Here is a 14,034-nt window from a genome sequence, read left to right on the forward strand (position 1 = left end):
ATGTAAGGATGCTTATCTCACGCAGTCATCTTCCCCATCATTATGTCACCCTGTGTGACAGTCGGGTCTATATCAGTAGAGCAAAAATTCACAAGAACTAACACTCTTCCGATCGAAAATGCCGGACATCGAAATGTTATTTCTGGGGTTGCAGTACAGTGAGGATTGGAATATTTGCCCTTTCCTCACTGTAGTGTGACCTCGGAGTTGGAATATATATTTAGCGGGGGGTCGGGGGGGGGTGCAGCTCCCCACAATATCAAGTTTGATGTTTGTGCTTTTTTGATGTTTGAGCATTCATTTTTGTGAACTTTCACTCTTCTGATATAGACTGGTGACAGTCACATAATACACGTTTTCACTGTGCAGTCCGTACTGTACAATATTGATATGTGCCTGGCATTGCCACTACAGATGTCTTCCATTCATATGCCCTCATCTGCTGTACATTGGGCTGTTTCACCTGACCTCTTTCTCAGTGTTCATTACTACAATTCATCTGTGTGTCCCTATTCAGTTCACACACTTCCCCTGAGTGTTTAATTTTACATGGCAGTCCATGTACCCTTCCAGATAATTTACACAACTTTGGAACAGAGTGTCTGAAATGGGAATTCACAGTACTCTGCAATGTATACACTGCCCTGTACTGTGTTTGGACCATAACCATAACTGTATGTTAAGCCCTGGTGATCAGTGTGGCATTCCACTCAATCCTGCTAACCTACTACAATCTGAGGTTAACAGGTTTGCGCTCTGTAGATCATTATGTATATTGTTCCTAGTCAGCCACTGTAGCTAGATAGCACATGCATGTAAGTAGTGTGAATGTGTAAGTGCCATTTTCTACAGTCAGACAAAATGAATGCAGTCATGAATGGAGATGCACATGCAAGTGTGTTTGAAGTAATGAGTGATCAGTTAGGTTAAATACTTCTTCTAATTACAATTTCTGACATGTTTATGTACAATAAATATCTTGAACCCAAACAATGCTTTATCTTCGTTTTGAATGCATGACACACGCAACATGGTGTCTGAATGGGATCCAAAGTTGAAGCAACACACAAGCCATGAAGCATACAGTTAGAAGTGGAGGAATATACCAGAGTGAACTCACAAACAGGTCAGTTGTTATTCAAAGGTACTTAAATTCGTATAAATGATTTTTCATACATTAGAAATAATTACTAAGCTAAAAGAAATGTCCAAAATTGTGACATACTGATTAAAAGTATTCAAACTAAATAAAAAAGTGTTCAAAATAATTTCCAAAGTGTTTAAAATGTACAAAACATTTAAAATGACCAAATTTCTTCTCAATGTACTAATTTTTCACATTAATTAAATCGATTTGGTGTACAAAGTTTTTGGAATGCTGGCAGTGTTCGTAGTGTCAAAGTGAAGTCTTTTCAAGGAGATTGTTGTGCATCTGGGCATAATTACAAGTACTTGGTCAATGCTCGTGTTTAAATGTATTTTGTTGTGATGTCAGCGGGATTTCATAGACCTGAACCTCTGGTGTTTAATAACATCATTGCTGAGAATTGGCGAGTGTTTGAGCAAGAATATGATATTTTTACGCAATTTAGCTGGTTCAGAAGCCATTGAGAGGGAATGTTCATTTGTGTATGCACCTGCCATGTATGCAGTGGAGGGGGAGATCATATTGTGATATAGGCTGAAGCGCGGGAAGACCCTGAGTGCTTAAAATGTAAATTTAGAGAAATGTGTAACCCTAAAATGAATATTACAATGGAAAGGCACATATTTTACACAAGAAATCAAAAGTCTGGTGAAACTATAGAAGCATATATTACTGACTTGAGAAATAAAGCAAAAACGTGCAGATTTGGTAATTTGCAAGATGAGTTGATAAAGGACAGATTTGTGTGTAGTGTTAATGATGCAGTGAGAAAGATTTTCCGTTGAGATAGTGATTTAATGTTGAGAAAAGCCATAAATATTTGACAAATATATGAGCTTAGAAAAAAGCACACATACAGTGTCTACCAGTGCGACACTGTTCAACAGTAAGCTAAGATAAAAAAAGAGATATAAACTGAAGGGTTTGAAAGTACCCAGTTTCAACCATAAACAGAATGGGACCACAGCATCTAATCTTATTGTTAACTGTTGTAATTGTGGGGGCAACCATGAAACTAAACGAGAGACGTGCTTAGCTTTTATTCAGCAATGTCACAAATATAAAAAAGAGGAATAATTTCAAAAGGCTTTGCAAGTCTAAAGTGCTGAAATTTGTTAATAAAAGAGAGCATCCAAAGAAGCAAGTAGATCAGTTAGAAAGCAGTGAGCAAACTTTCTATGTTGATGGAGACTCTGTGATTGATGAAACTATTAATATAGTAGACTATCAGTTGGCAGCAAAGGGTAAAATATTATGTACTGTTTGGGTTAATGGAAAACATGTAGAGCTTAAAGTAGATACTGGATCCTAGTGCAATGTTATATCAGCACAAATGTTTGTGAGACACTTGACTCAGCAAAGTGTGAAAAACTTGTTCCTTATGCTGGTGAAGAGATTCAAACCCATGGCACAGTAGTTCTTACATACCATTCTGCTGGGAACAGCTATGACGTGCAGTTTTACATTGCCAAAAGTAAGTGCAGTCAATGTTAGGCCTCATAGACAATTTGAGAAAGAGACTGATTTCATTTGATGAGGAGGTCCACCATATAGTTCTGAACAACCACAATAGTTTTACACAGAATATTTTAGTGAATATGCTGATATTTTCAAAGACGAGCTTGGAAAACTACCAGTCACATATTCCATGAAGTTAAACCATGAAGTAAGCCCAGTTGTCAGACCAGCAAGGAAGGTTCTTATAGCAATGCAGAGTAAAGTAAAAACAGCACTAGACAAATGTTGAATTTAGGTGTAATAACTCCGGTAAAAGAACCAACTGAATGGGTATCGTCTATGGGATAGTTCATAAGAAAAGCTCAGATAATATTTGAATATGTATTGATCCCAGATATTGAAACAAAGCACTTAAATGTCCTCATCATCCAATGCACACAGTAGAAGTAGCAGCTCTTATGCCAAATGCCACTACTTTTTCAGTCTTACATGCAAAAAGTTTGTTTTGGCAAATTTCACTGGATCACAAATCCTCATTGTTAACTACTTTCAGTACACCATTTGGAAGGTGCAGATTTTTGACAATGCTGTTTGGAATAAATTCTGCCAGTAAAGTATTTCAGCATGCGATGGATCAAATGTTTTTCAGGTTATCTATGTTCTATATTAGCAGACAACATTATTATAGGGGCAATGGTGAAGACAGACATGGGAGACACCTCAAGAAAATTCTAGACCGTGCATGTAAAGTCAGTCTTAAACCAAATCCCCAGAAATGTAAATTCAAGCTGAGAGGTTACTTATGTGGGTCATTTGTTTATCAGTTCTGACTTACAACCAAATCCGTCTAACCAAGCTACAATTCTTGAGGTGCCAGTTTCTTACAATCTCACATCTTTGCAACCTTTTCTTGGTATGGTCAACAATTTAGAAAAGTTCATCCCAGACTTCAGTGAACGTTCAGCACCATTACGTAAGCTGACATGCAAAAATGTAAACTGGTCCTAGTTGTAACAACACCAAAGAGCACTTAACATTCTAAAACAGAAAATTGCCAGTCCCCCACATTGACATGTTATGATGTTCACTAACCAGTAACTCTTTGATGTGATGTTTCAAAGTATGGCCTTAGTGCAGCGTGTCTTCAAGAAGGCATACCAGTTGCTTATGCATCCAGAACTTTAACCCAAATTGAGATGCAGTATGTACAAATTGAAAAAGAGCTTTTGGCAGTAGTGTTTGCATGTTAGAAGTTCAATGATTATATTCATATCAAACCTATTCAAATAGAGACTGATCACCAGCCTCTAGTGACAATTCTGAAAAAGCCAATAGATTCAGCCCCAGCACCCTTGCAACACATGATGTTAAAATTGAGAAGTATAATTAAGTTCAGTATTGTTTATACAAAAGGCAAATACTTATACCTTGCAGATGCTCTGTCAAGATCACATAGACAAACTACAGAACAGCATGACAATGAGAAAGCAGAGCTTGAAGTCATGAAAGTCAAAATTTTTTCTTCATTATGTCTTGAAGAACTCAGAAATCACACAACTCCAGACCCAGCCCAAAATACACAGTGACTTTGGACTTGAGTTCTGATTTGTTATTAATATTGAAATGCCTCTGCATTACTTCACCTATTTCTGTGTGGAACATTGCTCACACAGTCCCCTTTTCTCTTGTTTTTCTGTCATTTTTTGTGCATTGCATGTCTGTTCATGTGAGAGCTCTAGAAATAGTTATTCATCTCCATTTGGCTCAAACCACATTTATCCCCACCTTACCAAAAATAGACAAAGTGCATTCGAAATTATTTTGTTAAGTATGCAGAACTCTAGACAGAGGAAAAAAAGAGGGATAGGCTGTCACTGTCAAGTGTTAAGAAGATTATGGCATAATTCCTTAGCCTGTCACTTCAGACTAGACAAAATTGATCTGGATGGCAATTTAAAAAGGAGGATTAACAAAATGACGTTATACTGAAAAGGTATAGGAGCTGGGGGGAGACCTGTGGGGTGAGACAGATATGCCATCAGATGCTATGCTTGACAGTGTGTTGGAATTATTACTGTTGACTCGATAAGTCTAGAGAGAGAGGCAGGTGAATGTCATGCCACAAGAAATGGATTTGGCACTGTATCTACAAGGCATCAGGCCAAAATACAGGCCATAAAATGGAAGCACAAGGTGATGAGATAAGACTGAAGTTTGTCTGATAGTAACAGCCCTTACTGAATTACATTCTCAACCCCATCAGAACTTTAAAGGAGGCAGAGGACCCCATTTTGAGGGACCCCCCCCCCCAGGAGATACCTAGGGCTCAATAGAAACCTACATGAGGACAGAATAAAATAAAACGCTCTCATTTTTACAGTAGATTACAAAACAATCTGAAAGATCATGACCTCCAACTTGGTGGTGATTACAGGCAATAAACAGAGAGAAAACCTCCCAGGACCTCATCCTTGTTTTGTTTTCCAGAGAAACAGGAACATTAGGGACTGGGTAGAGTGCATTTACAAACCAGAGGAGGACAATATTCAACTTTTGCACTTACTGTAACTACAGTAGTAGCAAGGACTACTTCTTTTGCCCAGTACTCAGAAGAAAAATCAGCATCACTTGTTCTGGTAATTATAACACTGCTTTTGTGATATACCATGCATAGTGTAATGACTGCAGTTGTTTTTATGTAGGGAAAATTTAAAATCAGGGTGGCACACAGCCTGTCTGACATCATATTCCAGATCCTCAAAAAGCAACTAACCAAGAGCAGCCATGATTTCCCAGACAATGGAGGTTTCCACTTCCACATCCTAGACAAGCTCACTATGGTACACTCAAAGGAAACAAACATGCCATCTTCCAAAAAATGGTGTTAAGCTGGCAAATAAGGCAGGACGCCCAATACCACCATGGTTTAAACTCAAGTATTTCCATGAAAAGTATGGTTCTACTCATGAAACTAAACCATAGATTATACAGCTAAAACACCTGTGCTGTTTAATCCATGATTTGCATATAAATTGTAAATTAACAATAATTGCTGCTGTTAATATGAAAAAAGTCAATCAAGAAATTAGATCTGTAGATCACTGCATCTAACTTGATATGATTTGTTTGGTAAACTAGTAACACAAGAAGTAAGCCACTCTGTTTATTTGTTTATTGAATGTGATCTCAAGACATGTACAAACCTAAACCATACCTCTCAATTTGGAAACATCAAAAATCTGGACAAGGCCCATGAAAAGTAGGTACAAATGGGTATGCTGATTAACATCTAATTTGCATACATAATTATGCAACCACACCCACTCCAATGAGAATTGTGGGATACCAACTTTCAAACGCAAACTGAAGAACAGACAACCACACTATGGCACCAGCGTCCCTCTGCAGCCATTCCAATGTCCCATTACCTGGCTTTTTCGCCCCATTTACCATAAACACTAATGTGTGCATACTGCTTTACTTCTACAATGATTACATGGATTTTATTTTTACATTTTACAGCACAACAATGCACAAACACTAAGACATCTGGTAAACAAAGCAATACTGTCTCACATAGACTTTGCATTAAAACTTCTCTGCCCTTGAAACTCACATTCATTGAAACAGCATTGAAACCTAGACTTGGCATTAAAACTTCTCTGCCCTGGAAACTCACATTCATTGAAACAGCATTGAAACCAACACCACATCCAAAGAAAATGCATCTGGCCAGTGGTGGATAAAAATTACATTTGGGCTGTTTTCAAATCATTGGCCCCTTACACGCAAAACAAGAAACATACATGTGTTGTTTTCTTTGATACACCTTCCTGACTTTATTAAATTATATTCCTTGTATAATACAACACACTTTTTAGACAGAGCACATTTTAAATTTATTGTTTGAACATTTTTCCAGTAGGCTGTACTGTAGGCAATGAAATAAAATGCATGAACGAATAATGACAAAACTGCCCAATTCAGAACATTTCCATCATAAAAGTCTACTTCAACATCCACACTATAAAACAGAATGACGGTAGTGTAAGCCATGGGCATCTTGCACAGTTTCTCGCACTTATTTTCAGTTTCATTTTTTTTGGGAGGGGAGGGCAAAAAGTCAAAAACCAGGGACACATTTTAAACATTGCTTGTATCATTTTGTAAAGTTGCTAGAATAAAATGTTGCATTACCACCATGCATTGCGAGTTTTGAACCCTGGCCTATATACACTACAGTCAGAGCAACATGCCACTATGCCAAATCACAGCCTAAAAAATAGGAAGACTGAAACTTAATGGCTATCATTTAATGAATTCAGTTCTCACTTCTCACCATAGCTCTCAGCCTCTTAGCACAAAAAACCTGGACAAACAAAGCCAATAATTGGGGAATACAAATTCAGTTCTCACTTCTCACCATAGCGTTCAACCTCTTAGCACAAAATAACTGGACAAACAAAGCCAATAATGGGGGAATACAAATTCAGTTCTCACTTCTCACCATAGTTCTTAGCCTCTTAGCACAAAAAAAAACTGGGCAAAGCTCACAAATGGTGGTGGCTAGGGACTTTAGGCTATCATTTAGTGAATGCAGTTCTCACTTCTCACCATAGCTCTCAGCCTCTTAGGACAAAAAACCTGGACAAACAAAGCCAATAATTGGGGAATACAAATTCAGTTCTCACTTCTCACCATAGCGTTCAACCACTTAGCACAAAAAAACTGGACAAACAAAGCCAATAATGGGGGAATACAAATTCAGTTCTCACTTCTCACCATAGTTCTTAACCTCTTAGCACAAAAAAAAAAACTGGGCAACGCTCACAAATGGTGGTAGCTAGGGACTTTAGGCTCTTTTTACCCTGTACCCAAGGTACAGAATTTGACCCTGAGTACCTCTAGCTACCAGATATATTAACTGGGGGGAATTTTCACACACACACACACACACACACACACACACACACACACACACACACGTCAAGCAAACTCTTCTTATAAATAACACTGTGAGCAAAGCGAACTCAAATCCCTGAGCTTCTTCTAAATAAAATCCCCCAGAGTGAGCTTCATTAAATCTGCAAACAGCAAGCTTCTTTTAAATTAAATCCCCACACTCCTTTCTGGCTCTGGTGACTCCCTCCCGCTCACAAAAGCATTTGAACCAGAGCCGGAAATATGTGCTACGTATGTGCGCCAATCATTCTGACAGGCTGGTGGTGCTGATGTCATCGCACACGAAGCTAATAAAAATAAAAGTTCCAATAAATCGGAAATTAAGGAGTGCCACTTGGGAATCGTGGCACCCCATTATTTGGACCCCAAAACCTGGTAAAAAACCAAGGAATTCAGGACAGTTGAGAGGTATGATCAGGAGTTTCAAAAATTCTTTTTACCTCATGATGTACAAAAACTTAAAAAGATGTGTTCTATTACTCATTTGAGGCTTATGCTGTCCCTTAATTGCTAGGAGTGAGAAAAGGGGGTAGGACTACCCACTAGCCTCCTCGTTTGATTGACAGCATACACTCATACTCATTACATCAGTCTCATACACAATGTAACTCCACCTCCGCTCTCAGGAGATTGGTTAACAGCCCTTCCACCTGATCCCTTCCAGTCTTCAGCCCTTTATCTAACCAGGCACAGAGAGCTACCTTGCCATCTTTTGCACAAACATTTCCACCTGGAACCGAAAAGAGAGGAAGAATCTGAACAGAAGAGCCCTCACAAATTGCTAGACCCAAGAAGAGGCTTGATAGTAAAGACCCCAGACAGGAAAACCATAGAACCACTCTTTGAGACCAGTGCCATTATACCTATCACTGGGGCTACTCCACCACAACCAGGTATAGATGCTCTAACCACTTGATCTGCATTTAAAATAATTTCTGTAAGTTGCAATACAGTGAAAATTATTATCCCAGGACCCCATTCCAAAGTGCTTTATTCTTACTTTGCCTGTGTTCAAAGAAGATCCGAGATTTGTAATTTTATTACAGGTTTTGTATACTCTGCAGGTCACAACTTAGTGGGTTGTTATTCCATGGGCAAAAAGAAGCCTATGCAAAATGTTCTGAGGTCTCATACTCTACTTATATTTTTTCACCTACTTCTGCACATCCATGAGTTCTGTAGAAATGAACACTTTGACTTGTTTTCACTATAAGCTGTTTCTCTGGATGCATGTATTTTTCAAAAAAAACATGTGCGTCACCCAGTGTAGCTCTAAGTGACTACCTCCACACCATAAAAAAACCCTGTCTTCATCAGGAGGAATAATGGAGAATGGTCATGTTAATCATGTGTATTATCCGCCTATAAGCAGGCACTGTAGTATTTTTTTTTTGCCAAACAAGAAAAGATTAGTCTTCTATAATGTATTTCAAGAGATATGAGACCCATTAATAGTGGGCACAGAGTTTCATATTACATGTGATGCAAGCATTGATAAGGAAAGGTCAGACTGAAAAAGGATCTGTAATAAAGGTTTCATAACTTTTTTCAAGGAATATGAGCCCCACAAAGGCAGATGCAGTCTGTCATAGGTTCATAAGTTCATATGTTGGTACTAGGCTATTGGCCCTAGGGCCTATACAAGACTAACCATAACAATTCCCTGGCTATTTCTTCCCACACTATTTACTTCCTGGACCCCTGTCTAGCAGGGCAACTGACATGATCCCTGGGGAGAATTTCCTTTCTCCCATCCAATCATCAAGGTTCCTTCTGAAGAGGGCCAAAGAGGCGCTCTGCTTGACATGTATGGGCAGTCTATTCCAGAGTCTGGGGAGTCTCTGGGTCAGGAACCTATCCATCCAGCATGTTTTGTTTATTGTGATGACAAGGTTTAGATCCCTGGAGCGTGTAGCTCTGAGGGATTGGGATTTCTTTAAGTGTAGCATGTCCAACAGCTCTGGGTTTAACATGGCCTTGTATGTTAAGCAGAGATTGCCTCTGAGTAGACGATATGTGACAGAGTATAGCTGGAGTTTTTTAAAGCGGTCAGAATAGGGCATCTGCTTTAGGCCTGTGATTCTTTTAGTGAGGTATTTCTGTGGCCTTTCCAGTTGTTGCAGGTGTCTTGAGAGGTACATACCAAATGAGGCATTGTATTCTATAATGGGTCTAATGAGGGATGAGTACAGTGGGACAATGACCTCCTTTTTTCTGGATGAAAAGCCCTTAGTCCACTGGCTGTCTAGGTTCATAGCTTCATACTTTGGTACTAGGCTATCGGGCCTAGGGCCTATACAAGCCTAGCCATAACAATTCTCTTGCTATTTCTTCCCACACTATTTACTTATTGGACACCTGTCCACCAGCTCTGTGGCACAATGGATAGTGCATTGGATTTCTAAAGAAATGGTAAAAGGCATTCAAAGGTGGTGGGTTCAAATCCCACCAGAGTCATCTTTTGGGAAATAGGAAATACATCCCGGGGATCACTTCTGTGTCTCAGCTCGACAGTGGCACAGGAAAATAACTTTCTTGGGTGGCGTAAGCCAGGGAACCTTGTTGGCTAGGCTTACGTAGGCCCTTGAGCTGATAGACTTGTCCCTACCTATGAACCTATAGTGATGAGGTGTGCCACATAGAAGGATTTCCTGACTGTTGTGGCGATGTGGTTATCGAAGGTGAGACCACTGTCCACCTGTGTCCCTAAGTCTCTTATCACACTTTCGGTGTTTAGTGTACCGCCATCTATGTGGTAATTCATGGGTACATGTTTTTTCCCAAAGACGATAACTATACATTTCTTGGCATTGAGCTTGAGCCCATAGTTCTGGCACCAAGCATCTGTTTCTGTAAGCACCTTTTCTACAGTATCCACATCATTTGGAGATTCAATAATTGCTCCCAGTTTGCAGTCATCTGCGAACGTTGTTAGCTAGAGTACCGTAGTACTGGCCTGTACTTCAGAGAATTAGATGCCAAACAAGAGTGGTCCCAGGACTGAACCCTGAGGTACTCCACTTGTCACTTGTCTGGAGCTGGATTTGAAGTCAGCTACTTTTACAGTGTGGGTTCTGTCAGCAAGCCAGTTGGCAACTCATCGAGTGACATAGGGTTTAATGCCCAGCTTAGTAAGTTTATCTATGATTCCAGAGTGTGGGATGGTATCAAAGGCCTTGGCAAGGTCCAGATAGGCTGTGTGGACTACCTTACCCTCGGCCACAGCTCTGGAGACTGATTTGAAGGAGTCAATCAGGTTCAGGAGACAAGATTGGCCATTCATGAACCCAAACTGGGTGGGGTTCAGTGTTTAAAGGTTGCCAATGTCATTGTTTATAAGTTCCATGATAATACATTGTATGGATCAAGCTCGTCAGACTGATGGGGAAGTAGTTCCCAGGATCCAAGGTGGATCCCCCCTTGTTGAGTTGGATAACTGTAGCTGTGTGCCACTCAGTGGGCACAAAGTCTGAGGTGAGGCTATGATTAAACAAGACACTTAGGTGAGGTACCAGTTCATTTTGTAGATCATGTAGTACACAGCCCGGGATGTCATCTGGTCCCATGGAGGCTGTAATCTTGGCTTTGGAGAGTGCGTTTTTTACCTCTGTGGCTGTTATTACCAGAATTTGGCAATCTTCCGGTATTGAGATGGGCTTTTTAGGGGGTGAGAGGGGGTAAAGTTGGCACTGAATTGATCTGCCAGGATATTGGCAATATCCTTGGGGTCAGTATATTTAATGCCATTCTGTTGTAACTCAGAGCAGATCTGAGCACTGCCATTTAGATTCTTGACATAGTTATAGGATGCCTTGTGGTTGTCTTTGGAATCATTGGAAATGTTATTTTCGTAACTAACTTGGGAGGATTTTATGGGCGATCTCAGCTTCTTACTAAGGATGGTAAGGGAGTTTTTTTGCATCCTGGGATCTTCCTCTTTTCTGCAACAGTTTCTTCCTTTTGCTGTAAAGTTTGTTTATGGCAGGGGACCACCAGACTGGCTTCATTTTTTTGGAGGAGAGCATCTTTGTTCTATTTGGGATGGCACGATTCATGCATGAGTGGATGTGCTCATACAGTGCCTTAGTGTAGGACTCAGCAGCTGAACTTTCAGTTCCCGTCTGCATGGGTGTCATGAAGTTTGTCATTTTTGACTTGAGTAGCATGAAGTTGGCTTTGGAGAAGTTTTTTATGGATGTTTCCTTACTGGGGGGGGGGGGGTGGATGTCAAGGATGATTTGCTTATGGTCATACCTGACCAATGAGGGAGTGACAACTAGTATGGAACATCTATATCCCATGTTGGTAATGACCAGGTCTAGGATATTGGAGCCCCTGGTGGCACAATGGATTAGTTGATCCAGGGCATTGGAATTTATGAATTCCAAGAACCGTTGGGCATAGGTGATGGTACACGAGTAGTTTTCCCAGTTAATGGCAGAGTAGTTGAAGTCACCCAGTATTAGGGTGTTTGGTTGTATCATAATATTTTCCAGTATGTTTAGAAAGGTGTAATGAGAATCTTGGGGCATGGTGGAGGATCTGTAGCAAGCTACAATTTGGATTGCAGTCTTACCTAGTGTTAGTTCCACCTGGAGAATTTCAGACAAATTGTGTTGGGCAACTAGCCTGGTGGTGTGAATATCCTTGGTGAATATGGACACTCCTCCACCTTTAGTGTTTCGATCCTGGTTTGGTGGCCAAAAAGTGTGGTAAGAGTTTTAGCCTGGTATTGCAGGGGTGCTCTCTAGAGCCTTGAACCAGGTCTCAGTTACTGCACAGATATTGATGTTCTCCATTTTTAGGAGTGCCTCAAGAAAGTGCATTTTGTAGTTTAGACTTCTAGCATTGAGTAGCATTACCTTCAGATTTTGCATGCTTGTACCTGTTACTGTGGTGGTTTTGTCCTTTGAACTTTGCCTAAAAAAGGCACTATAGGGGTGGCAAGACCCTTAGCCAGTAACCTGAATCCCAAGGATGACAGGTGTAGACCATCTCTGGCAAAGCATCGTGGTCTGTCGATCTTGTCATCCCAGGCAGACAGATACTGGATCCCCTTTGAATGACACCAGAAGCTTAGCCAGTTGTTGAAGTCAATCATTTTATCCTTATATTGCGGTATCATTCTGGGTGAAGGCAGGATGCTACTCAGGGATACCGTCATACCTGCCTGGAGAGCTCTTTCATGGCTCTTTTCATGTAGTCCAGGGAGGAATGTCTCAAGTCATTCACTCCAACATGGACAATGGCAGAGTCATATTTGTACTTGTTGTGGAATGACTTCAGTGCATGTGTTATGTGGTGGATCCTGGCACCCGACAGACTGCTGACTGTAATTTTCTCCTTATTCAGCCTGGTGAGTGGGACATCAGTGTGCCTGACAAGAGAGTCACCTATGACTAAAGTGTTAGGTACATTGTCTTGCCTCAGGGGCTGTTGCTGATTGGCACACTGGTGAGTTGAGCTATGTGACACTTTGGTTGCGATTGGTGTTTGCTTGTGTTTCAGCTTCAGAGGTCCTTGTTGCTTGGGTAGGTTACAGTTAAGGGCCTCCGCATGTGTGGATTTAGTGTTGCTATGTGTGGGTGTTGGTGGTGTGGGTTTAGAAGGGCTATGTGTTGCTTTAGGTATAGTGCGGGTGTTAACCTTCTCCTCTTGACTGTCTAGCACAAGCTTGGGTGGAGTGAGCTTTGCTTCCAGTTTGGCTATGTAAGTGCATCTCTCACAGGTTGTAGTGTTGTAGTTGGAGGAGAGGGTTGTCTGTGTACATGAGACAATTGTTGCATTGCCCCAGTATGCCCAGATTCACCAGGTGGACAGGAGAATTCACCAGAAGCTGACCCTTGGACATGCCTGGTTTGGTGCATTTTTTGTAAAGTACAGGACCTGATTTCCCTTACCTTAGCAAGCTATTTTGCAATTATAGGCTGTTTAGTGCCTTTGATTAATTTATCCTTATTAACAAGGAGAGTTGAGTGTTTGTATCAGTTTAAGGCTTCCTAGTGCTTTCCAGCTAGTATTAGAGTAAGTGCTAGTCACAGGGATGCTTAAAAGTAAGATGAAACAAAATTGTTTATCCTAAACACTGCAATGTGCACTAGAGAAGTTAAATGTGAAAGTAGATAACTTATATTTTACCTGTCTAAAAAGTTAAGTTTTAGTGGGGAGTCACTATTTTTAAAACAGCAAGATAGATTGAAAGGGGGTGGTCACTTTTGTATTCTGGTGTCATATTACATGTTATACAAAGCAGGCTAATGAAGTCTGGACATAACCTTGAAAAAACAGGCATTTTCAATGATTAAACTGTAAATCATTCTACAAAAAACACTATAGTAGATGGACATGATGAAGCTCAGTCTCAGTGTTTTTTCAGTGTTTGGCATCTACTTCTCTGAAGTGCAGGCCAACACAGAATGTCTTTGGCTAACAAAGTTCGCAGATGACTGCAAACTGGGGAGCCATAA

The 14,034-nt window shown here is 40.4% G+C and overlaps 1 non-coding gene across 1 annotated transcript; it reads left to right on the forward strand.

The window, feature by feature from the left end:
- The first annotated feature begins 9,934 nt into the window (after positions 1-9,934).
- On the forward strand, positions 9,935-10,024 carry TRNAR-UCU. The gene is given in 2 exon segments: positions 9,935-9,971; positions 9,989-10,024. It is a non-coding gene; the product is annotated as a tRNA-Arg (tRNA).
- The last annotated feature ends 4,010 nt before the right edge of the window (positions 10,025-14,034 follow it).

Source organism: Protopterus annectens, chromosome 2.part1, assembly GCF_019279795.1.
Source record: "Protopterus annectens isolate FY-2018-M chromosome 2.part1, PAN1.0, whole genome shotgun sequence".
Classification (NCBI taxonomy): domain Eukaryota; kingdom Metazoa; phylum Chordata; order Ceratodontiformes; family Protopteridae; genus Protopterus; species Protopterus annectens.